A 25,367-nucleotide genomic window follows, 5' to 3' on the forward strand; every position below is an offset into this window, starting at 1 on the left:
CATGAGGTCGGTAGAGTACCACAACAGGCACAGTCTGAGGACTATCATTCGAGGTAGGGACAGTGGAGCATCACTCTGCATGGAGATTGTGGAACATCACACCATATGCAGTCTAAGGATTAGCATTCAGCACTTATTGAGTAGAAAATCACTTCACACGCAGCAGTCTGGTAAACGCCACACCACACACAGTCTGCAGAACATCACTCCCCGCACAATCTGGGGTAGCGTATTGAGTCTACTCTGCCATTCATTCCTGGCATCTATCGCTCCCTCTCAACCCCATTCTCTTGCCTTCTCCCTGTAACCTTTGACACCATTACTCATTGAGAACCTGTCAATCTCCGCCATAAAAATATCCAATGACTTGGCCTCCACAGCCACCTGTGGTTATGAATTCCACAGATTCACCACCCTCTGGGTAAAGAAACTCCTCCTCATCTCCATTCTAAAGGTACATCCTTTTACTCTGAGGCTATGCCCTCTGGTCCTAGACTCTCCCACTAGTGGAAACATCCTCTTCATGTCCACTCTATCCAGGTCTTTCATTATTGGGATGTGGACTGATGTTCTATAGCCTTTTCCTGGAGAGACTGGTCCAGGGAGACCATGGAGACCAGGTTTCATATGTTGTGTGTGGAGTGATGTCTATAGATATTCATGGAGTGATTGTCTATAGACTGTGTGTGGAGTGATGTTCCTCTGGTTCTCTGTTGTGTTATGCGATGTAGCATTTGCATTGAGCAGTGTTGCTCAGGGTGTTTGGGGAGTACTGTTGCACAGGATCGGACCACGGTAACCAATTTCTATAAGACATGACCATTGTTACATCCACTGGTCACACTGTTGTAATTATTATCTGATGGAATCCCCAGATGAGTTCAGACAATAAAGGATGCAACATCTGCAGCATGTGCGACACAGTGGCGCAGCGATAGAGTTGCTGCCTTACAGCGCCAGAGACCCGGGTTTGATTCTGACTACGGGTGCTGTCTGTATGGAGTTTGCATGTTCTCCCTGTTACCACGTGGGTTTTCTCCGGATGCTCCGGTTTCCTCCTACATTCCAAAGACGTGCGGATTTGTAGGTAAATTGGCTTTTGTAAATTGTCCCTCGTGTGTAGGATGGACCTAGTCTACGGGTGATTGTTGGTCGGTGTGGACTCAGTGGGTCAAAGGACCTGTTTCCATGCTGTATTTCTAAACTAAACTAAGCTAATCTGCCCAAACGAATGATTTCAAATGCTGAAGAGAAACAAATATCCGAATTAAGCCTGCTGTGTGTTTCAAAGTAATTTTAACTATTATTTAACGGCGGATCAAATAGGGCAAAGTACTTTGTGCAGTGGAACATACATTCGACACGGTCTTTACCACAATCTCCTTGTTCACTCTTAGCCTTTTGATTTGCCCAGATGCTATTGATCAATTTTACACCCTGAGCTGTGACACTATGTTTAAATGTAATACATCTGTGCTGCTGGCACTTGTAAGAACGAGACAGATGCATCAACCCAAGAAGACAGGAAGCATTTGTGGAAAAGATGTGGGGCTTTTGCATGTTCGGCTGTTTGGAGGCAGATGTAAGTTGTTTCCCAGGGAATGTGTGCAATTTGTAGGAAAATGTGCGGAATTTGTTCCGAGAAGTGTGAGATTTCAGTGGAGCTACAGGACTTACAGACAAACAGGTTTATGCATCAAATAAAATAGCTGACATCGGACTTTCACCAGAATGTTTTAAGAGTCCGTGTGGATTAACATCCACGCATTATATTCTCAAGGCTTGCCAAACATAACCTGAAATATGTGGGATTCAGGGACATTTCAAGAAGATTTTGCAAAGCATTTCTGTCATCTTGAAAGGAAATAGAATCTTGCTTGAAATGTATGCTAATGCAGCTGAAAAATGTGGTTATGGTTTAATAGTTAATGTTGCTGATTTAATAATGCAGAGGAATAGTTTGATAGGGGAGAGTTTAACTCACAAGCTAATACAGTTAAAGTGTACCCTTCATTCCATTTCAATGTTGCAAAAATGACAGCAGACTGATGTTGCTGCTGCCATTTTAAATATCTGCAATGTTTTTAATTCAGAAGTTCACAAGTTTGCATGTACTGTAAGCAAAGTTATAGGAGTAGAATCAGGCCATTCGGCCCATTGATCCACTCTCCCATTCAATCATGCCTGATCTCTGCTTCCTAATCCCATTTTCCTGCCTTCACCCCATAACCTATGACACCCATTCTAATCAAGAATTTGTCCATCTCTGCCATAAAAATATCCACTGACTTGGCCCCTGTGGCAATGAGTTCCACAGATTAACTACCCTCTGACTAAAGAAGTTCCTCCTCACCTCCTTTCTAAAAGAGCACCCTTTAATTCTGAGACTATGACCTCTGGTCCTAGACTCTCCCACCAGTCGAAATATCCTTTCCACATCCACTCTATCTATGCCTTACATTATTCTGTAAGGTTCAATGATGTCCCCTCTCAACCCTCTAAACTCCAGCGAGTAGAGGCCCAGTGCTGTCAAATGCTCATCATATGCTAACCCACTCATTCCTGGAATCATTCTTGTAAATCCCCTCTGGACCCTCTCCAGAGCCAGCACACCCTTCCTCAGTTATGGGGCCCACATTTGCTCACTGTACTCCAAATGTGGCCTGACCAGCATCTTCTAGAGCCTCAGCATTACATCCAGTTGATTCATGGACTGCGGGCATCGCTGGCAGTTTCAGAATTCCTTGGCCATCTGTAAAGAATAGTTAGCAGTGATTGCTGCCGTGCCAGCAACGTAATCCACTGGGGGTTTTAAGGTGAAGTAAGTGTAAGCTGTTGCACTTTGGGAGGTTGAATGCAAGGAGAGCTTGAAAGGGTTCAGAAAGATTTATGAGGATGTTGCCAGGACTAGAGTGTGAGCTATAAGGAGAGGTTGAGTAGGCTGCGCCTCTATTCCATGAAGCGCAGGAGGGGGTGGAAGATTGCAACCTTCACGTGGTCCGCCCTGTTTCGACTAATGCAATCAACTCGACGTGCACAAACGGAAGATCAAATATAACAAGTTGTCCACCAACTTTAGGCTGTGCACGCCACACGAAAGAAGAAGAAGGAGCGCAGGAGGATGAGGGGGATCTTATAGAGGTGTACAAAATCATGAGAGGAATAGATCGGGTAGATGCATAGAGTCTCTTGCCCAGAGTAGGGGAATCGAGGACTAGAGGACATAGGTTTAAGGTGAATAGGGAACTTTTTCACACAAAGAGTGGTTGGTGTATGGAACAAGCTGCCAGAGGAGGTAGTTGAGGCTGGGACTATCCTATCGTTTAAGAAATAGTTAGACAGGTACATGGATAGGTACATGGATAGGACAGGTTTCGTAGGGATATGGACCAAGCGCAGGCAAGTGGGACTGGTGTAGCTGGGTCATTATTGGCTGGTGTGGGCAAGTTGGGCCGAAGGGCCTGTTTCCACACTATATCACTCTATGACTCTATGACTATGAGAGAGTATACAGTTAATGGCAAGATCCTAAGAAGTATTACTTGTGCAGAGAGATCTTGGAGTCCAAGTTCATAGCTCACTGAAGGTGGCAGTACAAGTAGATCGGGTGGTTAAGAAGGTGCACGGTATGCTTGCCTTCATTGCTAGGGGCATTCTGGAAGTAATGATGCAGCTCTATAGGACTTTGGTTAGGCCACATTTCGCATGGCAGCCTCGCTAACAGTCTGTCTTGTCCTTTTCTTCTATTGTTGTTTTTAATTTATTGTTAAATGTATGTTTTAGTGTATCTTTAGTGCTGTATTATGTGGGGGGGTGGGGGAAACTTTGTATCTTTTTCCTTGACGGAGGTGCGGCCTAACATCGTGGAGCTCTTGTCCATCTAGGTACCATAGATCTGCATTTGGGAGCTAGTGTTGGAGGAATCCAGATGAGCAACTTGAGTTAATTACACACCACAAGACCTTAAGACATAGGAGCATTTGGCCATTTGGTCCATCAAGTCTGCTCCGCTATTCAATAATGGCTGATCTTTCTTTCCCTCTCACCCTATTCTCCTGCCTTCTCCCCGTAACCTTTGACACTGTTACTCATCAAGAACTTCAATCTCTACTTTAAAAATACCCAATGTCTTGGCCTCCACAGCTACCTGTGGCAATGAATTCCACAGATTCACCCTGTGGCTAAAGTAATTTGTCCTCATCTCCTTTCTACACTGCAGTCATCGTGCCGAGTTGGCGGTGGCAATGAAGGTTCAAGTTGGTGAATATGATGCTGATCACGCCACTTCCTTCTTCTGGACTACGTTGAGCCTCCTGCGTGCCGTTGGACCTTCATTCAACTGAGCAAGGGGAGAGTTAGCTGGTTTGTTGCAGATTCAAGAGAAGGAACTATTGAACTGGTCTTTTTGAACTTTAGACGATATCATTACAGATGCTGCTCATCCAAATTGTGGTGTTTAAAACAAACTGGCTTCTGATCCGTCGCTCAAGGTCGAAGTTGTTTGGGAAATTGATGATTCTTATGCATATGTTTAATGTTTCAAAACTGAAGGCTCGTCTTAACATTTGTGGGAAGTGTATTTGTTTCTTTCCATGCCCTCTGTAGCTTTAAGAATAGTCAGTAAACAAATCTTCTTACGATCGACTTTCCTTTTTAAGTGAAACCCATAGACATGATGTGAACTGCATGGCAGCTTCAGTCTCACTGCACTTTTACTGACTACTTAGAAGACCTTCTAATCAGGAGAAGTGTGGTAAAAGGATAAGTCATGGTCAAGGTGGGATTCAGAGGGGGGCAGAGTGTGGGGCAGAGCGGGAAACTAGATTTTATGGGGATGGATCTTTAGGGTGCTTTGCTGGAACATCCAGGACCCATGTTTCTTAAGTCTGGGTTACATGCAGTGCAGTATCAGCACTTAGCTTGTGGATCTAGTCCTCTCACCTTTATTTATGTACTGGTGTTCCCACCAGAGAAGCCAACCATCATCGTTTGACAATAGATACACCATTAAAGTGAAGGCATATAAAACTCCTTCAGGGGTATAAAAAGTAGACAAAAATGCTGGAGAAACTCAGCGGGTGAGGCGGCATCTATGGTGCGAAGGAAATAGGCGACGTTTCGGGTTGAGACCCTTCTTCAGACTGATGTGAGGGTGGGGGGTGGGGGGGGGCGGGAAGATGAAAGGAAGACAGGCTGAGAGACAGTGGGCTGAGGGAGAGCTGGGGGAAGGGGAGGTGCTGTGAAAACGGGGACTCGGGAGATCTGGTTGGTTATGGCGGAGCGGAGGGTGGGCGAAGCGTGCAAGCCTTCGTGATGCTGGGGGACGGGATCCACAAACCAAACCAGGGCGGGAAATTGGAGAAGTCAATGTTCATTGGAAGAACCGAGACGGAGGTGGATTTGGGCGAATACCGCTGGGGGGGTGTACCAACGGAGATGTCCTCATTCTTCAAGAAACAGGGGAAATATGAGGAGGTGCTGCTCTCACTCCCCATCCCCCCACTCTCCAGAGTCCCCCTTGTCCTCATCTTCCACCCTTCACATAAAACAGTCCAACGGGGGCCACATCTTCACTGCTTTCTGACCGCCATGGATTCGTCCCTTCCCACACAAACCACCCCCTCCCCTGGCACTTCCATTTGCCCCTCCAACAGGGGTTTCAAAGAGGTCCGGCGGATTCTGGACCTGTGTAGGTTAGGGTTTCTGATTTTCCTTAGAAGTTGAAAATGTGACAAATAATCTTTTGAAGCTACACGTAGAGAGCACATCTGGTTGTTGGTTATTGTTACATTAAGTGGTGAACCGCCCAGCATTGAGCGCTCCACCATTGGGATCAATGAAGGCACTGCCTCAAAAAGCTAGCATCATCATCACTCACACCACCCTGGCTACACTCTCATTTCAGTCCTGCCATCGGGAAGAAGGCATAGGAGCCTGGAAATTGTAATTCAGGAACGGCTTTTTACCAACAAATATCAGTCTATTGAACGCTATGAACACGAACCAAACTCCGAACTATGAACTGCCTTGATTGCATTAGGGAGTTTGGGCTTAGTTTTTTTTGTCCAATATGATTTAATGATTTAAGGTACACAAAAATGCTGGAGAAACTCAGCGGGTGCAGCAGCATCTATGGAGCGAAGGAAATAGACCTATTTCCTTCGCTCCATAGATGCTGCTGCACCCGCTGAGTTTCCTCCCCTGTCTGTTTTCCTCAGAGACCGCTCCCTCAGAGACCGCTCCCTAATAGGTCTATTTCCTTCGCTCCATAGATGCTGCTGCACCCGCTGAGTTTCTGCAGCATTTTTGTGTACCTTCGATCTTCCAGCATCTGCAGTTCCTTCTTGGGCATATGATTTATTGATTTATATTTGTTCATTATATTATCTATTGACTACTGGGTTCACAAATCTGTTGTGTTGCCTCAGAATTTCATTGTTCCCTTTCGGCACATATGACAATTAAAACATTCTCGACATTCTTGACTCTTGATTTTTAATTTCACCAACCCAAACCTGTGTGTTTCTGAGGCTTAAAATCATTCAAATGTCCATAAAATAACAATAAAACGTAGACTTGAAATTCGGGGAATAATACACCGCAGGGCACTCAACAGTAACCAATCTGTTATGATTCTTAGCTACTCATTTTATTTGTTTTCCCAACCTAACCTTGCTCCTCTAGTCTTTATACACCACTCCACAATAAAAAAAATATGAGGATGGTTCTGTGAAGCAACTGGTAGAGCTGCTGCCTCCCAGCTCTGCTCCTCTCCATGTGAGGTTTAAATGTTCTCCTTGTGACAAAGTGGTTTTCATTCAGCCATTCTAAATCCCCCCCCCCTCCCCCCCCAACCCCCCCCCCCCCCCCGCCCACACTCCCTCATAATACAAAGATCTGCCAGTTGGTAGAATGATCAGTCACAGTGTGGTAGTTAATGGAGAGGGCTGATGGGAATGGGGGGAGAATGATTTGGGATCAGTATAGAACTAGTATTAATTATCCTAGATTGTTAGCACAGGCTTAGTGGGCTGACGTTTTTTTGAAGTTTACTTTAGTTTATCATCGTGTGTAATGAGGTACGGTGAAAAGCTTTTCTTGCTTGCTAAGGGAATAACGTTTAGTGCAAGATAAAGTCCAGTAAAGTGCGATTAAAGATAGTCCGAGGATCTCCAATGAGGTAGATAGTAGCTCAGGACCGCTCTCTCCATGCTGCATGGTTCTATATGAGCGTTCTAATTGTGTGGTAAATGTGGCCGTGTTATCACTGGCCTCTCAACGTCTAAGAGGAGGATGGAGGATTCCCCATTCCACTCCCACATTTGCCAGAAATGGCAAAAAAAGACATTCCTGTAAGTTGTATTGAGCCCCTGACTTTGGCACAGAATATTGTTTCCCAAGACCCGCGAATCCCGGAAACACCATCCATCAGTCGGGTCCAGCGCTCGCGACGCATCAATCACCCGTACACTAGTTCGCAGCATTAGGCTGCCCACTGAGCCTTCACATCCGGTTACCAGGACCACGGCGCTAGCCCCATAGTCACGGAGGTAAAAGGACGGGTACCTTTAGAAAAGAGATGAAAAGGAATTTCAAATTTACTTAAAAAACCTATACAAACATAGAAATTAGGTGCAGGAGTAGGCCATTCGGCCCTTCGAGCCTGCACCGCCATTCAATATGATCAGGGCTGATCATCCAACTCAGTATCCTGTACCTGCCTTCTCTCCATACCCCCTGATCCCCTTAGCCACAAGGGCCACACCTAACTCCCTCTTAAATATAGCCAATGAACTGGCCTCGACTATCCTCTGCGGCAGAGAGTTCCAGAGACTCACCACTCTCTGTGTGAAAAAAGGTTTTTCTCATCTCGGTTCCTAAAAGATTTCCCCCTGATCCTTAAACTGTGACCCCTTGTTCTGGACTTCCCCAACATCGGGAACAATCTTCCTGCATCTAGCCCCTGACTTTGGCACCAACCACTTAAGATATAATATTTGTAAGTTTCTATCAGATCCCCTCATCAATCTCCTACACTATTCTAGAGAGTATAAACCAAGTCTACCCAGTCTTTCTTCATAAGACAGTACCTTTAGAAAAGAGATGAGGAGGAATTTCTCAGTCATGAAACATAGAAACATTCTAGGTGCTGTAGGCCATTCGGCCCTTCGAATGCACCGCCATTCAAATGTCATTTATGATCATCCAACTCATATAACAATTACTGCCGGAAACTCCATACCATCTCGATCCTTCTAGCCACAAGTGCCGACACTAACTCCCTCTTAAATCTAGCCCCTGAGTGGCCTTGACTACCTCTGCGGCTCAGAGTTCCAGAGACTCTCCACTCCCTGTCCCATCCAAAAAGTTCTTCCATCTTATTTTTAAATGATTTAAAAACTTAACCTGACCCCTCCACCACCTTCACTGGAAGCTCATTCCACACAGCTACCACTCTCTGAGTAAAGAAGTTCCCCCTCATGTTACCCCTAAACTTCAGTCCCTTAATTCTCTAGAGAGTGTCATGTCCCCTTCTTTTGACATCTTCCCTCCCTCTCAGTCTGGGAAAAGCTTTTCCCTCTATGTCAACTCTGTAATTCCTCAGATTAGGAGACCAAAACTGTACGCAATACTCCAGGTGTGGTCTCACCAAGACCCTGTACAACTGCAGTAGAACCTCCCTGCTCCTATACTCAAATCCTTTTGCTATGAATGCTAACATACCATTCGCCTTCTTCACTGCCTGCTGCACCTGCATGCCTACTTTCAAAGACTGGTGTACCATGACACCCAGGTCTCGCTGCATCTCCCCTTTTCCTAGTCAGCCACCATTTAGATAATAGTCTCCTTTCCTGTTTTTGCCGCCAAAATGGATAACCTCACATTTATCCACATTATACTGCATCTGCCAAACATTTGCCCACTCACCCAGCCTATCCAAGTCACCTTGCAGTCTCCTAGCATCCTCCTCACAGCTAACACTGCCCCCCAGCTTAGTGTCATCCGCAAACTTGGAGATATTGCCTTCAATTCCCTCATCCAGATCATTAATATATATTGTAAATAGCTGGGGTCCCAGCACTGAGCCTTGCGGTACCCCACTAGTCACTGCCTGCCATTGTGAAAAGGACACGTTTACTCCTACTCTTTGCAAAACCAGTGGAGATGCCGGGGATTGAACCCGGGACCTCATACATGCGAAGCATGCGCTCTACCACTGAGCTACATCCCCTCCTACTTAGTCAGAGGGTGGTGAATCTGTGAAATTTGTTGCTACAGACGGCTGTGGAGGCCAAGTTAATGAATATTTTTAAGGTGGAGATTGACAGATTCTCGATTAGTAAGGGTGTCGGGGGTTATGTGGAGAAGGCAGGAGAATGGGTTTGAGAGGGAAAGATAAATCAGCCATGATTGAATGGCGGAGTAGGCTCGATGGGCTGAATGGCCTAATTTTGCTCCAGTAATTTATGAACTGATGAATTACACACTAGAGGCAATTTACAGAAGCCAATTAACCTACAAACCTGCACATCTTTGGAATGTGGGTAGACACCGGAGCACCCGGAGAAATCCCACATAGTCATAGGAAGAATGTGCAAACTCCTGACAGGCAGCACCCATAGTCAGGATCAAACCTAGATCTCTGAAGCTTTGAGGCAGCAACTCTACAGCTGCACCACCTTGCTGCCCAACTAGCTTACCTACTTGTACCACCAGGCTATCCCACTCTTCACATTCTTGCAAATTTGCTGGAGTCGAATGTTTAACGATTAGCTTGTTTGGTGTAGAAAGATATTTTTAATAGGACTGGATTGTGTTGATGTATAGAAAGTCACCAGTATTGTTGGTGAATGTTAACTCGCTGTGTATAATGATGCAGCTTTCCAGAACACTAGTTAGGCTCTAGTGTTTGCTACAGGGAGATAAAAATAATGAATGGCAGAAATTAATTTGTCTTACCTAACAGACACAGGATAGCATCTTGAAGTCTATTTTCGACAGTTGCCCACATTAGTTAAAAATCATGCATGTTTTATCATTAATATAGGCAAAAAGCTCCCTGGTTTATCACACAGACAGGGCTGTTTGGAAATGTTTATTTCATCTTTTCATTTTAGGTATTCTGTGACTTCAGGAGATTTTGCCAATGTAAACTTTGAGTGGATGCATGATACCATTTTTATCAGGTGAGATGTCATCTGAATACAACAAAGGGAATCAGAGCAGGTTTCCATTACAGTCAGCTTTGCTTCGGCTGAAGTACGATTGCTTTAACAAGGTTTCCTACTTTGTCCTTAATCTCTTTAACGTTGGCGGAAAGCTGACAAGACAATTGGTTCCCCGCCACCACTAAAATTTAACTGCTACCTGCGAGGGAGTGATATGGGAGATGGCAGAATAACTTGGGATTGCAGTCCTTGCACAGTTTTCAAACAGCTCTGGGTTCATGCTGGTGCTATCAATATAAGAACAACCTTGCACTCCAACCAAACAATTGCTGACCTCAATCACTGCTGTGCAGACGACAGAGATTAAATAAAGAACTTTGAAGCACTGAGCTGTTTTGTTTACAAGTGCAAATTGAAGGGACAGTGACATTATCTTTTCCTGTTTGTACAACTTAATGCTTTTATTGTACGAGAAACATTAAGGTTATACATTACATGTAAACAAATATTTAATACCCAAGGTGGAACACAATGTTAAGTAGTATTTGATTAATAATATGTTGTGTAGGTTTAGGATTAAGATAATGTGTTTATTCAGCAGAGCTCCCTTGATCTTATTGCATTACGTTTTGTGACCAAGAATTTAGTTTGGAGTGTTTGGAGCCATTTGCTATAGGTTTCATCAAATTTATTCAAAGGCTCTCCAGATGAAAGATATAAAGAAATGAACAGTTGCAGTTGCCTCAGGGGTTTGGGGCAATAGTTGGATTGCTGGGTGGACTGGTGGTTGGTTTGTCAGCAGGGGGCTGGTGGGGGAGGGGGGGGCGTGGTGGTGTGAGAGTTGTAACCATTAAACATCGCTTTAGACTGGAAATCATTGCAGTGAACATCTTTGCAGTGATATCTGGTCAGTTTCCACTCTGGCCTCTCTATCTTTAGCCTCCGACACTGCTCCAATGAAGCCCAAAAGTATTTTTCAGACATTGCTAAGATTTAATTTTGACTGATCTTGGTCTTTGAATAACACTTAAACCATAATGTACTGTATGTTATAATAAGAGGGGATGTTGTTCAGTGGTAGAGTGTATGCTTTGCATGTATGAGGTCCCAGGTTCATTCCCTGACATTTCCACAGGTTGTACTTTTGTCTAAAAGAAATAAAGGCCCTGAAATGGATGTATTTTGTATCCTGGGTTTTTCTTTGTGGATAGTTTGAGACATTTTCTTTCAAATTCAAATCTGATTAAAACAATTGTGCAATAATGTTTGAAACCTCCCCCAAAAATATGTTTTCAAAGAAGCCTAGTGGGCTTTGAAATGGTACAAAGTATGATTTCAAATTTCTAACCCCACTGTTCACTCTGAACTTCTTTCAGTTTACATTTCTTCCATAATTTTCTTTTAAAATGCTTCATACAAGAAGTACATAATTATAGGCTATTGATCTTAATTTGATAGAGTGCCATATTTGAGAAATTTTGAATTTAAATCAACAAAATTGGAAAATAATTGTAACCAATGCACTTCAAGTGTCAGATTTGTTGACAGAGAATATTAAATATATTTTGATCAAGAAGGTACTGCAGATGCTGGAAAATCGAAGGTAGACAAAAGTGCTGGAGAAACTCAGCCGGTGCGGTAGCATCTATGGAGCGAAGGAAATAGGCAACGTTTCGGGCCGAAACCCTCAATATATTTTTCCCTTTGATGCTGATATAAAACCCGAAGACTGGAATACTTGGTGACACAAGGAACTGCAAATGCTGGAATCTTGCATAAAACATAAAGTGCTGGAGTAACTCTGCGGGTCAGGCATCAACTCAAGAGGACATAGGTAGGCAAGGTTTCGGGTCGGGAGCCTTCTTCAGACACTTTAAAAGGTTTGTTGCAATTTTCTTTGCATAAACAAATCTTGGCTTCATAAGTTCACAAGTTGTCGGAGTAGAATTAGGCCATTCAACCCATCGTCTACTCCGCCATTCAATCATGGCTGATCTATCTTTCCCTCTCAACCCTATTCTTCTGCCTTTTCCCCATAATCCTTGACACCTTTACATAGAAACATAAAAACATAGAAATTAGGTGCAGGAGTAGGCCATTCGGCCCTTCGAGCCTGCACCGCCAATCAAGAACTGATCATCAATCAGTATCCCAGCCTTCTCTACATATCCCCTAATCCCCTTAAAAACTAACTCCCTCTTGACTATAGCCAATCCACAACCCTCTGTGGCAGAGAGTTCCAAAGATTAACTCTCTGTTCCAAGAACACCGTCATCTCAGCTACAAAAAAAAAAACATCCACAACCTCTGTAGCGTAATTCCACACATTCATCATCCTCTGAGTAAAGAAATTCCTCGTCATCTCCTTTCTAACAATACGTCCTTTTATTCTGACGTTATGGCCTCTGGTCCTAGACACTCCCACATAGTGGAACCATCCTCTCTACATCCACTCTATCCAGGTGTTGCACCATTCAGTAAGTTTCAATGAGGTCGCTCCTCATCATTCTAAACTCTATTGAGTTTAGGCCAGTGCTGTCAAACACTCAATGCTTGGTTGAGCACTTCTTTCTAAAATCAGTTGATGGTTTTGTGCGGTTTTTGTTTTCAGAATATCAGATTCTGGGCAATTCCCACTTAAACTATGGCCTCTCTATCTTTGGGCTTCTACACTACTCCAATGAAGCCCATAAGTATTTGTTAGACATTGCTAAGATTTAATTTCTACTCATTTTACGGCTTCAAATAGGACTTAAATCGTAATGTATTGTGTGTCATAACAGGAGGGGATGTAGCTCAGTGGTAGAGCGCATGCTTCGCATGTATGAGGTCCTGGGTTCAATCCCCTGCATCTCCACAGGTTTTACTTTGGGCGGCACAGTGGGGCAATGGTTCATCCTGACAAGGGATGCTGTTGGTGCAGAGTTTATACGTTCTGTGGCCACATAAGTTGGGTGCTCCGGTTTCCTCCCACAATAGTAAATCTTGCACAATTTTAAATTGTAAATTGTCCCTGGTGTATAGGATAGTTTTAGTGTACGGGGTGATCGCTGATTGGCAGGGACTCGGTGGGCTGAAGGGCCATGGTGTATTTCTAAAGTCTAAAGATGTAATCCTACTTGACAAATGGTTCAGCAGGCAGATCTCGGGTTGAAATCATTTGAATCCACCATGAACATGGTGTTAAACTGAGATTGACGCCAAATCCTTCATCATCCAAAAAGTCATCTAATGGGCCTATCACACTTAGGCAATTTTTCAGGCAACTGACGGTGACTGTCAAGTTTCCAGCAGTCGCCTGAAAAACTGGCAACTGGAATGGCGACTGTCAGAGTGGAACACACACACACATCGCTTCCTTCACCAGCCCGCTATGCAGGCGGGAGGCACTCAGTTCTGTCTGAGTGAAATTCACACGGTGCAAAGCCAATGTGTTACAGACACACACCGCGATGAACAGGAAGGTTGGCGTTGTAATTAAGAAGCTAAAAAGCACAGTGTACGGTAAGTCCTTTAAAAGAGGGAGGGAAGGGGGAGAAGGGGGGAGAAGGAGTGGAGACTACTTTTAAGAAGCAAGAGATACACGTCTGTGAAGCTCGGCGGACATTAGCATTACCAGTCGGTTATCCTTGGTTCTGAAAACTGCTGCTTACGTTTTTTTCCCCAATGAGCCAATGAAATTCACCGGTCAGCACCGGCTACAACCTACGAGAACCGAGAACCTTTGATCTCCTGGCGGCCCACCTACAGCACGAGAATTCTCGCTACTCTCCATGGCGGCTTCATTCTAGCCGTAATGAGGCCGACCATAATGAGGCCGCGACTAGTTCCCAGAATGCGGGATCTCCTCACGACCATGAAGGCCCGCTCCCCAGCAACCACCTGGCAACATGTGGCGACCATGTGGCGACTGCATAGTCACCTGCAGTCGCCTAAAAAGTCGCCTAAGTGGGACAGGCCCATCCTTCTCCCAGCTTTGCTTCCTCCTGGGACAAGGACGGCAAAGTGGCACCGCAGTAGAGTTGCTGTATTACAGCACTGGAGAACCGGGTTCGATCCTGACTGAGGGTGCTATCTGCATGCAGTTTGTACGTTCTCCGCGTGGGTTTCCCCCGGGTATCCAGTTTTCTCCCACACGCCAAAGACATACAGGTTTGTAGGTTAATCGGCTTTGGTAAAATTGTAAATTGTCCGTGGTGTGTAGGATGGTGCTAGTGTACGGGTGATCACTGGTCGGCACCGATTGGTGGCGTGAATTGAATTTCATGAAACCACTTTAAGAATTTGTCTTTTAAGAAAGGGATGGTGTTGCTGTGGAACCCTGCAAATTCACTGTTTCTTTCCTATTCATAATTTCTTAATACAGGATGTATCTTTCATGTTATGCAGGTCTCTAATTTGATTATTGTGTGCTTAATATTTCCACACTCCCCAGTCGGATGGAAACTCCCATTAGACATTGTCTATGAAGATCCAGTGCCAGAAGTGCAGAATGACGGTGACTGCTTCCGCCATGGGCTGAGGGACAGTGACCTCATTTGGGCCGTGGTGAGCTGGGTGAGAAATTAGCTTCCCGTTCCTTTCCTGTTCCACTTCCTCAAGAGCCTGCTGGAAGGTCACTGTGTCTCACTGTTTGCTGTTTTCACACCGAATCCTTCAGGGAAACCTTTGTCTGTTTTTTTTTCCTTTTGTTCAAAAGCTCCTCAGTTCCCAAGATTCAAACCAGGAAACACAGCCTTTGGCACATAAACTGAAAAGGTAAACGCTAATAGACTATTAGAAAACAAGATAAATTGTGTCATGAGTGTTTCTGAATACAATGTTAAATAAATGAATATATATATATATATATATGCACACACACACACACACACACACACACACACACACACACACACACACACACACACACACACACACACACACACACACACACACACACACACACACACACATACACACACACACACACGTACGCACGCACACACACACGTGCACATGCGCGCACTCACACACATACACACACACACACACACACACACACATTTATACTAGACCTAGTGCAGACCCGTTGGGTCTGCTCCCCCAACGCAGCCGTTCCCTACCCGTAGCCCCCACGGGAGACGTGGTCCTCCAACTCAAGTGGCTCAGGAATCAGCAGTGCGGCTGTTTTTAAATGGCGTCTTTGAGGCGAGATGCGGGCACCAGCAGTGCCATTATGGTCGCTGGCCAGCAGGAGGCGACAAAATGAGTGAGTTGGGGGTGGGGGTCCTGGAGAAGGATCCCTTTATTACCGCAAGAAAAATGTGTACAACGGCAACACCGACGAGAACTTATTAATGATGCTGAGTGGATACTTGGACCTGGGCAAAAGTGAAATCTTTCTACCGAAATGGAATAAAAGTCGTCGTTTCTGGGTCTGGGTATGACTGTGTAGCAACACCGAATCAAAGGCCTCTGGCAGCCACAAGTCAGAAAACACACACTTATTTTTTTTTTTTTTTATTAAATCGTTGCTATGTCGCTCTTCAAGGGAGATGCTAAATGCATTTCGTGTCTCTGTACTGTACACTGACAATGACAATTAAATTGAATCTGAATCTGAATCTTATACTAGACCTAGTGCAGACCCGTTGGGTCTGCTCCCCCAACGCAGCCGTTCCCTACCCGTAGCCCCCACGGGAGACGTGGTCCTCCAACTCAAGTGGCTCAGGAATCAGCAGTGCGGCTGTTTTTAAATGGCGTCTTTGAGGCGAGATGCGGGCACCAGCAGCCATTATGGTCGCTGGCCAGCAGGAGGCGACAAAATGAGTGTGGGGGTGGGGGGGAGAAGGATTTTATTAAAAATGTGTACATAAACACGACGAAATTTAATGAGCCAGCCGGCAGCCACACAGTTTTAATATTATATAGATATATAAAACACGTTAATATATATATACATATATATTTATATATGGACCGAATGGCTTAATTTCGCTCCTTTCACTTATGATACTATATATTGATCATTAATATGAAGCATTGTTACTAATAATACTAGGATCCAATTGGAACACCTTATTTTGGGTTCCAAACCACTGCCACTTCCTGCAATAACTATATATTTAAACCAAATAAGAAAGATTATTTATTTGGAATAAGAAAGATTATTTTGTGGGATTAGAGGTGTTCACATTTGCCTTGCAATTACCTGATTCAACCACCTCCACCTCTCATCTTCAGTGGAGTAACGCGAGGAGACCATTGCCAAGACAAACATTCTGAAATTCAAAATGCTGATCCCTGTGACATTTACCAGTGCCAAAAGCAATCTAAACCTCAGAAAACACAGTTTAGTTTAGTTTATTGTCACGTGCACCGAGTTATAGTGAAAACCTTTTTGTTGTGTGCTAACCAGTCAGTGGAAAGACAATACTTGATTATAATTAAGCCATCCAGAGTGTACAGATACATGATCAAGAGAATAATGTTTAGTGCAAGATAAAGTCCAGAAAAGTCCATTGAAAGATAGTCTAAGGGTCTTCGCTAAGGTAGATTGTCGCTCAGGGCCACTCTCTATTTGTTGATAGGATAGTTCAGTTGCCTGATAAAACCTGGGAAGAAACTGTCTCTGAATCTGGAGGTATGTGTTGTTACATTTAGGGTTGAGGTTCCATTTTAGGCCAGTTTAGGGCACCATGCAGAAGATTTGGGGTCTGATAAACCTCAAGTTGTGATCAGGCTGGAAAACAAGATCATTCACATTCTTGCAATTTATTTGTTATAAAAGTATCGGCATTTTTAAATCATGCAATAATAACATATAAGAAGAAATAAAGTAATAGATGTTAAATGCCATTTTTGGGTGAGTGGTATGGTTGGTTAGAGAGTAGTGGTTCATGTTGTAAGGTTTTAGACATCAGTTGAAGTGAGAACAGACTTGTCAATGGGTCACAAGCAAAATAAATTTGACCAACATCAATAAATCTATCTGGGATTTAGCACCAAATTAACAATCCATCAGACACAAGCAAAAGCAAAACCATGAACATTTCACAGTCAGGCAGCAGGGGGCACTTAATACACATTGTTAAGAAAGATTAGAGTTGCTTTGGTCTTCACACGATTGTGACCTGGAAGTATTTCCTACTAGTGGACCAGTTTTTTCTGCAATTTAGCAGCCTAGTTTGTTGATTGTGTTGCTGGGCTATTAATCCAGGAATGTTGACTGCTAACCTGGAGTCATGAACTCGAAACGACCAACAGAAAATAAAGACTTGAATTCAGTGAAAAATATAAATCTGGAATATAAAACAAGTGTTAGTATGAGTGAGCATGAAATTACCGAATTGTTGTTAAAACACATGTTGCTCAGTCACAACCTTCTGCTGTTTTACCTGGTCTGGCCTGTCTGTGGCTCCACAACCACAGTAAAGTGGCTGAACAAATCACTTTGTTTCAGTGCAATGAGATGAACATTAAATGTATACATTGCCAGTAATACCCAAAAGAATAAAACAGTTAACAGCATTCTTTAACACCGACATTCCAATGAAAAAGAATGTTGCTTGTGTTTTTGCAAAACTTAACACTTTCTTCCCAGCTGTCACCAGGCAAGTGAACCATCCTACCACCAATTAGAGAGGAATCCTGAGCTGCTATCTACCTCATTGGAGACCCTTGGGCTATCTTTGATTGGACTTTACTGGCTTTATCTTGCACTAAACTTTATTCATGTTATTCCCTTCATCATGTATCTGTACACTGTGGATGGCTCAATTGTAATCATGTATTATCTTTGCACTGACTGGTTAGCGTGCAACAAAAGCTTTTCACTGTACCTCGGAATGTGTGACAATAAACTAAACTAAACAATACTTTGAAATGTTGCAGGTTTTTTCTGGGGGGATCAGGTGGATAGATATCAGCATGGGCTTGTGGTGGGCTCAGACACATCACTGCAAAAATCCGAAATCTGAAGAAGGATCCCGACAGGAAACATCGCCTCTCCATTCCCTCCACAGATGCTGCCTGACCTGCTGAGTCACTCCAACCCTTTGAGTTTTGCTCGTGATTCCAGCATCTGCAGGTCCTTGTGTCTCCATCTTACTGTAAGAAGCTGCTACCCAAGCACCATGCAAGTCGCTCAGTGACAATATAGACTTCAGGCCTTCCTTGTATGACGCCTGGATGGTGGGTGGAATGGGCTGTGGACTTTGGAGCAGATGGGGGATAAAGGATCATGATGATCGTGGAGTCACAGGAACGCACGACATCACGTGACTCCTCTGCTAGAACTTTCACTTTTCTTTTCATTTGCTGCAAGGAGAGAGATGGTGGATAGTGGACGAGGAATCCTGAGCAGGTTAGGCCCAATACTTACCCCACTCAACAATAATCAGTCTTATGAAGTACTGCTTCATGTGTGTTAAGCCTTTCATTAACATGATTAAATTTCCTTTTCACTGGACACAACATATACTTGAAAGTAGCACCACAGGTGGATAGGGTATTCAAAAAGGCTTTTGGCACAACGGCCATTATTTGTTAACGTATTGAGTATAGACATTGGGAGGTTATGTTACAGTTATATTGGGCCATATTTAGAGTATTATGTTCAGTTTTGGTCACCCTATTATAGGAAGGATGTTATCAAGCTGGAGAGGGTGCAAAGAATATTTACGAGGAAGTTGCCAGGACTCGAGGAGCACAGGAGGATGAGGGGTGATATTATAGAATTGTACAAAATAATGAGATGAATAGATCGGGTAAACGCACAGAATTGTTTGGCCAGAGTCATGGAATCAAGAACTAGAGGACATAGGTTTAATATGAGAGGGGAAGGATTTAATAGGAACCTGAGGGGTGACTTTCTTTACACAAAGGGTGGTAGGTGTATGGAACAAGCTGCTGGAGGAGCTGGTACTATTGCACTGTTTACTGTTTTCCTACAATTTACTGTTGGTAGGGTTGCTGTTAACTAATACCCTTGCATGCCACTTAATTATATTTAATTTTTAGTTTTTTCGGTCAGAGATACAGCACGAAAATAGGCAAATCCTAGCCTTTTGTGTACTTTTTGTATGTCTGCATAATACGAAGTCTTCAAGGTACAACAGAAGTCTTTATTATATTACTCAATGCTGGCAGTGACAACTCAAAGTGGCTGCACACTCACACTGTCTACAGACAGGAAAAACTATATACAAAACATCTCCCTTTGTCCTGTGTAGCGCCACCTGCTGCACGGGAGGAGCAACGGGTCCTCCCACCTCACACTGTCCACCAAACATCACACACCCCCGTCTGAAGAAGGGTTTCGGCCCGAAACGTTGCCTATTTCCTTCGCTCCATGGATGCTGCTGCACCCGCTGAGTTTCTCCAGCTTTTTTGTGTAACCTTCGATTCTCCAGCATCTGCAGTTCCCTCTTAAACACACCCCCTTTCCAGTTTGAACGTCTCTATTCCTGAATGAGTCGCCTTGGGGGAATACCACGATTGCAACGTGTCGATCGATGAAGGACCACAGGCAGATCGACGGAGAGTTCGTCTGGAGGAACTTCGTCAAAGTCGGGCACTCCAGTATCCACACGATTCGGCACGGGGGTGTCCGACTGCTTGGTTCTGGTCAGGTTCTGTGCAGTCTTCCCTGGAGGAACGCGGCTTCTTAATTGGTCAACATGCCATCGGCATTGTCCTTTTCGCCCTTGGACGGTGTACATTTTGGTTCCAATGCGAGCCATGATCCTGTCAGCGCACCATTTACTTTGCTTGGCTGTATAATTGCGGTAATATACGTAGTCGCCAATGTTGAATTTGAACTTGTTCGACTTCATTGGCTGAGTGCGCGCCATATAAAAGTTACGGGTCCGGTTAAAAACTGATAGGGGAGAGCGCACTTGACGTCCGAGCATCATCTCCGCTGGAGTTCGACCGGTAGTGCAGTTTGGAACGGTTCGGTATTGCTGTAAGAAATCGCGCAATGCCAATTGTCTAGATTTATTTTAAATTCCTACAGCACGTTTCATGGCCTGCTTGAAAACGCTGACGAGCCGCTCTGCCTCACCATCTCAGGGTGGATGAAAAGGTGCTGATGTCAGATGCACGATTGCGTGTTGTTTGCACCAGTCACCGAACATTTGCGAGGCAAATTGGGGTCCATTGTCGCTTACGATTGTTAAGGGCAATCCCCAAATGGCAAACATATCGCCGAGCACAGAAGTGGTTGTTTTGGTGGTTGGATACTTATTCATTTGTATAACGTGGCCATTTCGAATGGGCATCCATGACGACCAGCCACATGTCCTCCAGGAACGGTCCGGCAAAATCTATGTGGATTCGCTGCCATGGTTGGTCGGGGAGGGGCCATGCGGAGGTCATTTCCGGCAGATTCGGCGCTGTTTCGGCACATGGTGTGCAGTCCTTGCAGTCGTCGTCTATATCGCTCTCGATATTCGGCCACCACACATGCATGCGGACGAGCGCTTTCCTTCGCACAATTCCAATGTGTGTCTTATGCAACATTTTCAGAATTTGCGATCGCAGTTCTGTCGGAATGATCACTCGACAATCGCGGAGCAGAATGCCATCCTTTGAGGAGATTTGCGTTTGCGCATTCTGGAATGAGCGGAATTCCTTGTCCAGCTTAGGACTGTTCGGCCACCCCTGAGTGAGAAAATGTCATACCTTCGACAAAATGGGGTCTGTGCTCATGTAGTTGGCGACCGTCCTTGCAGAGACGGGGAAATCGGCGATGACCAGCGTGTTGAGCAAGTTCACGTCCTTCTCAATTACCATAATTGCCTCCTCTTTATCGAACAGGTCGGGTCCAATCGGTAGACGAGACAATGCTTCGGCATTGACGTGGTAAATGATGTGGCAATCATATCCCATCATGATCTGGGCCCAACGTTGTAGATGCTGCAACGTCATGACAGGCAAACTTTTCTCCGGACTGAAAATAGTCAGCAGCGGCTTGTGGTCGGTGATGAGCAGGAAATGTCGCCCACTCAAATACTGGTGGAACTTCCGGACACCAAACATCATTGCCAGTGTTTCTTTCTCCACTTGATTCGAGTTTTTCTCGTCGGTTGTCAGCGTTTTGGAAGTGAACGCGATTGGCCTTCCCTGCCGTTCGGCGCCGTTTGTGAGATTACAGCTCCAAGACCATACAGTGATGCATCAGCGGCCAGAGAGATCGGCTTTGATGGGTCATAGTGGATCAAACGCGTCTTCTGGAATCAATCACTTGTTCACACTAGTTCCATATTATCTCTCTTTTGCATCCACTTCCTACACACTGGTAGACTTAGAAATTGTTTTATCCCAATTAGCCACAAGGCCTGCCCGCATTTTACATCAAGATATACAATATGTGAATATGAATGGAGAAATTCAGTTATGAATAACAGACTTATTGAAGTGGAAGCAACAAAATTAATTAACACTGGTAACCTTTTGTCTATTGCGGTCTAATGTACACATTCCAACAGCTATAAAAAGTGAAGCTTATTCACATTTTTACATGAATTAAAATATATGTTGGCAGCAGGATATTGAGCAATTATACAGCATGGAACAACTTTAAATTCATGTAACAATTTAATATTATGCTGGTAGGCAATGATATTAATAATTCATGCCATAAAACACATATTTTGCATTATTTAGGCAGCATATTTTATTGAAGTTCAGATCTATGAATGTTTCTACATCATACTAAGGGAATAGGTCTTTACTTAGTGCAATGGTGCAACATAGGTGACAGTGAGTTGATAGCCCATTTTATACATGTGCCAACTTTTGAAATCAGCACACGACATTTGTTATTATTCATCTTGCGCCATTACATAAAGATAAAATTAGCCTCAAGTAGTTTTCATTCATATTTAGTACGGTACTGAATATGTAAAAAATGTTCTCCTGTGAGGATTACACAGCAGGATTACATTACCACATTGTTCAATGATGTAGGAACATGAAGCAACATTACAAATGGCTTTATCGTAGTAAACTCAACATATAGGCTGTTGGGAATGTAATACGTTTGCAAGATCGTGCTCTAGGAGCAGAATTAGGCTATTCGGCCTATCACGTCTACTCCACCATTCCATCATGTCTGATCTATTTTTCCCTCTCAACCCCATTTTCCTGTCTTCTCCCCATATCCCCTGACACCCTAACTCATCAAGCATGTGTCAATCCCTCCTGAAAAATGTCCATAGACTTGGCACAGCCATCTGTGGCAATTAATTCCACAGATTCAACACCTTCTGATTAAGGAAATTCATCCTCATCCTCTTTCTAAAGGTATGTCCTTTTATTCTGAGGCTATGGCCTCTGGTCCTCGACTCTCCCACTCGTGGCAACATCCTCTCCACATTCACTCTATCCAGGCCTTTCACTATATGTAAGTTTCAATGATGTCCCCCCTTCAGGTAATACCTGAACACCAGAGGTAATACTTTGTTCCAGCTCAAAACGTGAAGCTGGTGCCATTTTATCTCCTGGGCCTCATTACATTCGACAATGCCTGGCTTGTGGTTCACTTTCACCAGGGACAATATGGTTGGTAGAGAGGAACAGCAACTTTGTGCTCTGCCAGGGACTGGAGCAGATAGAAACGGTACAGTACAGACTCACCACAAAGTTGCTGATGGGACGGGGTTGCAGGCTTGAAATCAGACTTGGGTTTGGGAAATATAATTTTCAAGAATTTTATTAAACTCTGATCTTATAAAAGTCGCAACCATAATGGTAGGAAAAATTGTGATAAATTGTCTCTATTTGTTGCATCATGAGCAGTTTACAAATCTGTTAAAATTAAACACTGCAGCCTTGCACTGTGATTTAAAATTCATGTTTTCTTTCATTATACACGCTGCTGTTTCGAGGTGGTTTGAACTTATTGTCTTGTCATGATCTGAGCTGAATGGCGTTATGGAACATGACACGTATGGCTCTTTTCACAGTCAATAGCAGGACCGGTTATTATAACTCATTTGTCAAAGAGACACATAATAAGAAAAGGACTTTTCTGGGTTGGCTGGTGGACTTTAATGATATTTAACACAAGCAATTTGCACAGTGATGTTCAGGAAACTTTCACAGTGGTCACACCGAGTTGGAAATTGAATTACCAATCGCCCAGATCTTACCACACTCTCTATATTTGTTCAACCACTAAAGATACACTCAATGGGCCACTCACAGGTAGATAGGGTGGTCAAAAAGGCTTTCAGCACACATTGGCCTTCATCAGTCAGAATACTGAGAATAGAAGTTGGAAGTTCATGTTGTAGTTGTATAAGACTATGGTGAGGCCACATTTAGAACATTGTGTTCGGTTCTGGACACCGTGTCATTCAAATGATGTTGTCAAGCTGGAATGGGTGCAGAGAATATTTACGAGGATGTTGCCAGCACTCAGGGGCCTGAGAGACAGGTTGATCAGGTTAAAGCAGAAAGTCTCTTGCCCAGAGTAGGGGAATCGATAACCAGAGGACATAGGTTTAAGGTGAGGTGAGCTTCTGCAGATTTATTGGCGCCAAAACGTGGCGGCACTTATGTACTGCCTTGGTGAGGTTTGCTATATAGATTTACCGGGTTGTATGCAAAACAAAGCGTGTCACTCTACCTAGGTACTTGTGACAATGAAGTATCATTGAAAGTATCATTGAATTTATATCTTGGAGGACCAGGAAACAAGGGTGTTGAAATTTTACTGCAATTACACATAACTTTGGATAGTAACTATTCTGGGGATGGGTTCACAAGAAGGATAAATTGATGAAAGGATAAAACAAAACAGTTTTATCAAAATCATATCCAGACCAGGGTTAAGTTGCCGGGTGAAGATACACAATTTGTTCAGATATTCCCTGGATCTTAAAAGACTAAATGGTGATTTGATGAAACTTTTCATGCTATTAAGAGGAACTGCAGAGGTAGAAGGATGAATTCTACTGATTCGGTATGTCAACTAATACTCTCTTCAACTTCTACAGGTGTGCAGTAGAGAGCATATAGACTGGTTAGAGAGCAGATATAGAGAGCATATTGACGTTGCATCACAGCCTGGTTCTGCAACTCAAATGCCCAGGAATGAAGGAGATTACACTGCCCAGTCTATCAAGGGTGCTGACCTCCCCACCATCGAAGGGATCTACAGGAGGCACTTCCTCAAAAAGGCAGCCGGCATCATAAAGGACCAACACCATCCTGGCTGTATTCTTATTTCACTTCTGCCATGGGGAAGAAAGTGTAGGAATCTGAAAACTGTAACGTCCAGGTTCAGGAACAACTTCTCCCCATCAGGCTATTGAACATCTCAAACTCCAACTAAACTCCGAACTACGAACTGCCTGGGTTGCACTTGGATTTTGGGCTTTTTTTTCGTTTCAGCACTATATTAGGTTTTTTATTTAATGAACTTTTTTTTAGTTTGTTTGTTTATAATATGATTCACTTGAGTACTGTGTTTACAAATTGTTGTCCTGTTGCTGCAAGTAAGAACTTCATTGTTCTTTAGACTTCGTTAGACTTTAGACTTTTGAGATACAGCACGGGACCAGGCCCTTCGGCCCTTCGGCCCATCGAGTCCACACCAACCAGCGATCCCCATGTACTTGTACTATCCTACACATCAGGGACAATTTACAAATTTACCAAAGCAAACCTGTATGTCTTTGGTGTGTGGGAGAAAACTGGAGCACCTGGAGAAAACCCATGCGGTCACAGGGAGAGCGTACAAACTCCGTACAGACATCACCCGTAGTCAGGATCAAACCCAGGTCTTTGCCGCTATAAGGTCACAACTCCAGTACTGTGCCACTGTGCCGCCTTGGACCTTCTGTTTCGGTATATATGACAATAAAACAGTCTTGACTCTGATCAAATTATTTCCACCAGTTGTGCAAAGTGATAGAGCCCCAGAAAATGACCCAGCAAGTCAGGAGCGAATTTTGTAAACACCTGAGTGTGTACATGGTGGTTGAAGCTCAGATATTTTCATCACCGGTCAATTTTAATTCCATGGATTTTCAATAAAATTCAATAAAATTCTATTTTATTGTCATATTTTTATTTAGAATCATATTTTATTGTCACATGTACCTAGGTATAGTGAAATTCTTTGTTTTTTGCAAACAATGCACAAAGTATACAAAAGAGTTGCCATGTTTCTGGTGCCGACAGTTACAAAAAGTACTGTTAGTC

The 25,367-nt window shown here is 43.8% G+C and overlaps 1 protein-coding gene and 2 non-coding genes across 3 annotated transcripts in view; 1 reads left to right on the forward strand and 2 right to left on the reverse strand.

The window, feature by feature from the left end:
- Positions 1-24,772, reverse strand: part of hnrnpa3 (heterogeneous nuclear ribonucleoprotein A3) — an 81,489-nt gene extending 56,717 nt beyond the window's left edge. The window contains exon 1 of the mRNA XM_055637908.1: positions 24,768-24,772. The gene's annotated coding sequence lies outside the window, so the exon portion shown is untranslated. The remainder of the gene's footprint in view (positions 1-24,767) is intronic.
- Positions 9,161-9,232, reverse strand: trnaa-cgc (transfer RNA alanine (anticodon CGC)). The gene has a single exon. It is a non-coding gene; the product is annotated as a tRNA-Ala (tRNA).
- Positions 12,955-13,026, forward strand: trnaa-cgc (transfer RNA alanine (anticodon CGC)). The gene has a single exon. It is a non-coding gene; the product is annotated as a tRNA-Ala (tRNA).
- Positions 24,773-25,367: the final 595 nt, after the last annotated feature.

The sequence above is a fragment of the Leucoraja erinacea genome, chromosome 7 (genome assembly GCF_028641065.1).
Source record: "Leucoraja erinacea ecotype New England chromosome 7, Leri_hhj_1, whole genome shotgun sequence".
NCBI classification, from domain to species: Eukaryota; Metazoa; Chordata; class Chondrichthyes; order Rajiformes; family Rajidae; genus Leucoraja; species Leucoraja erinaceus.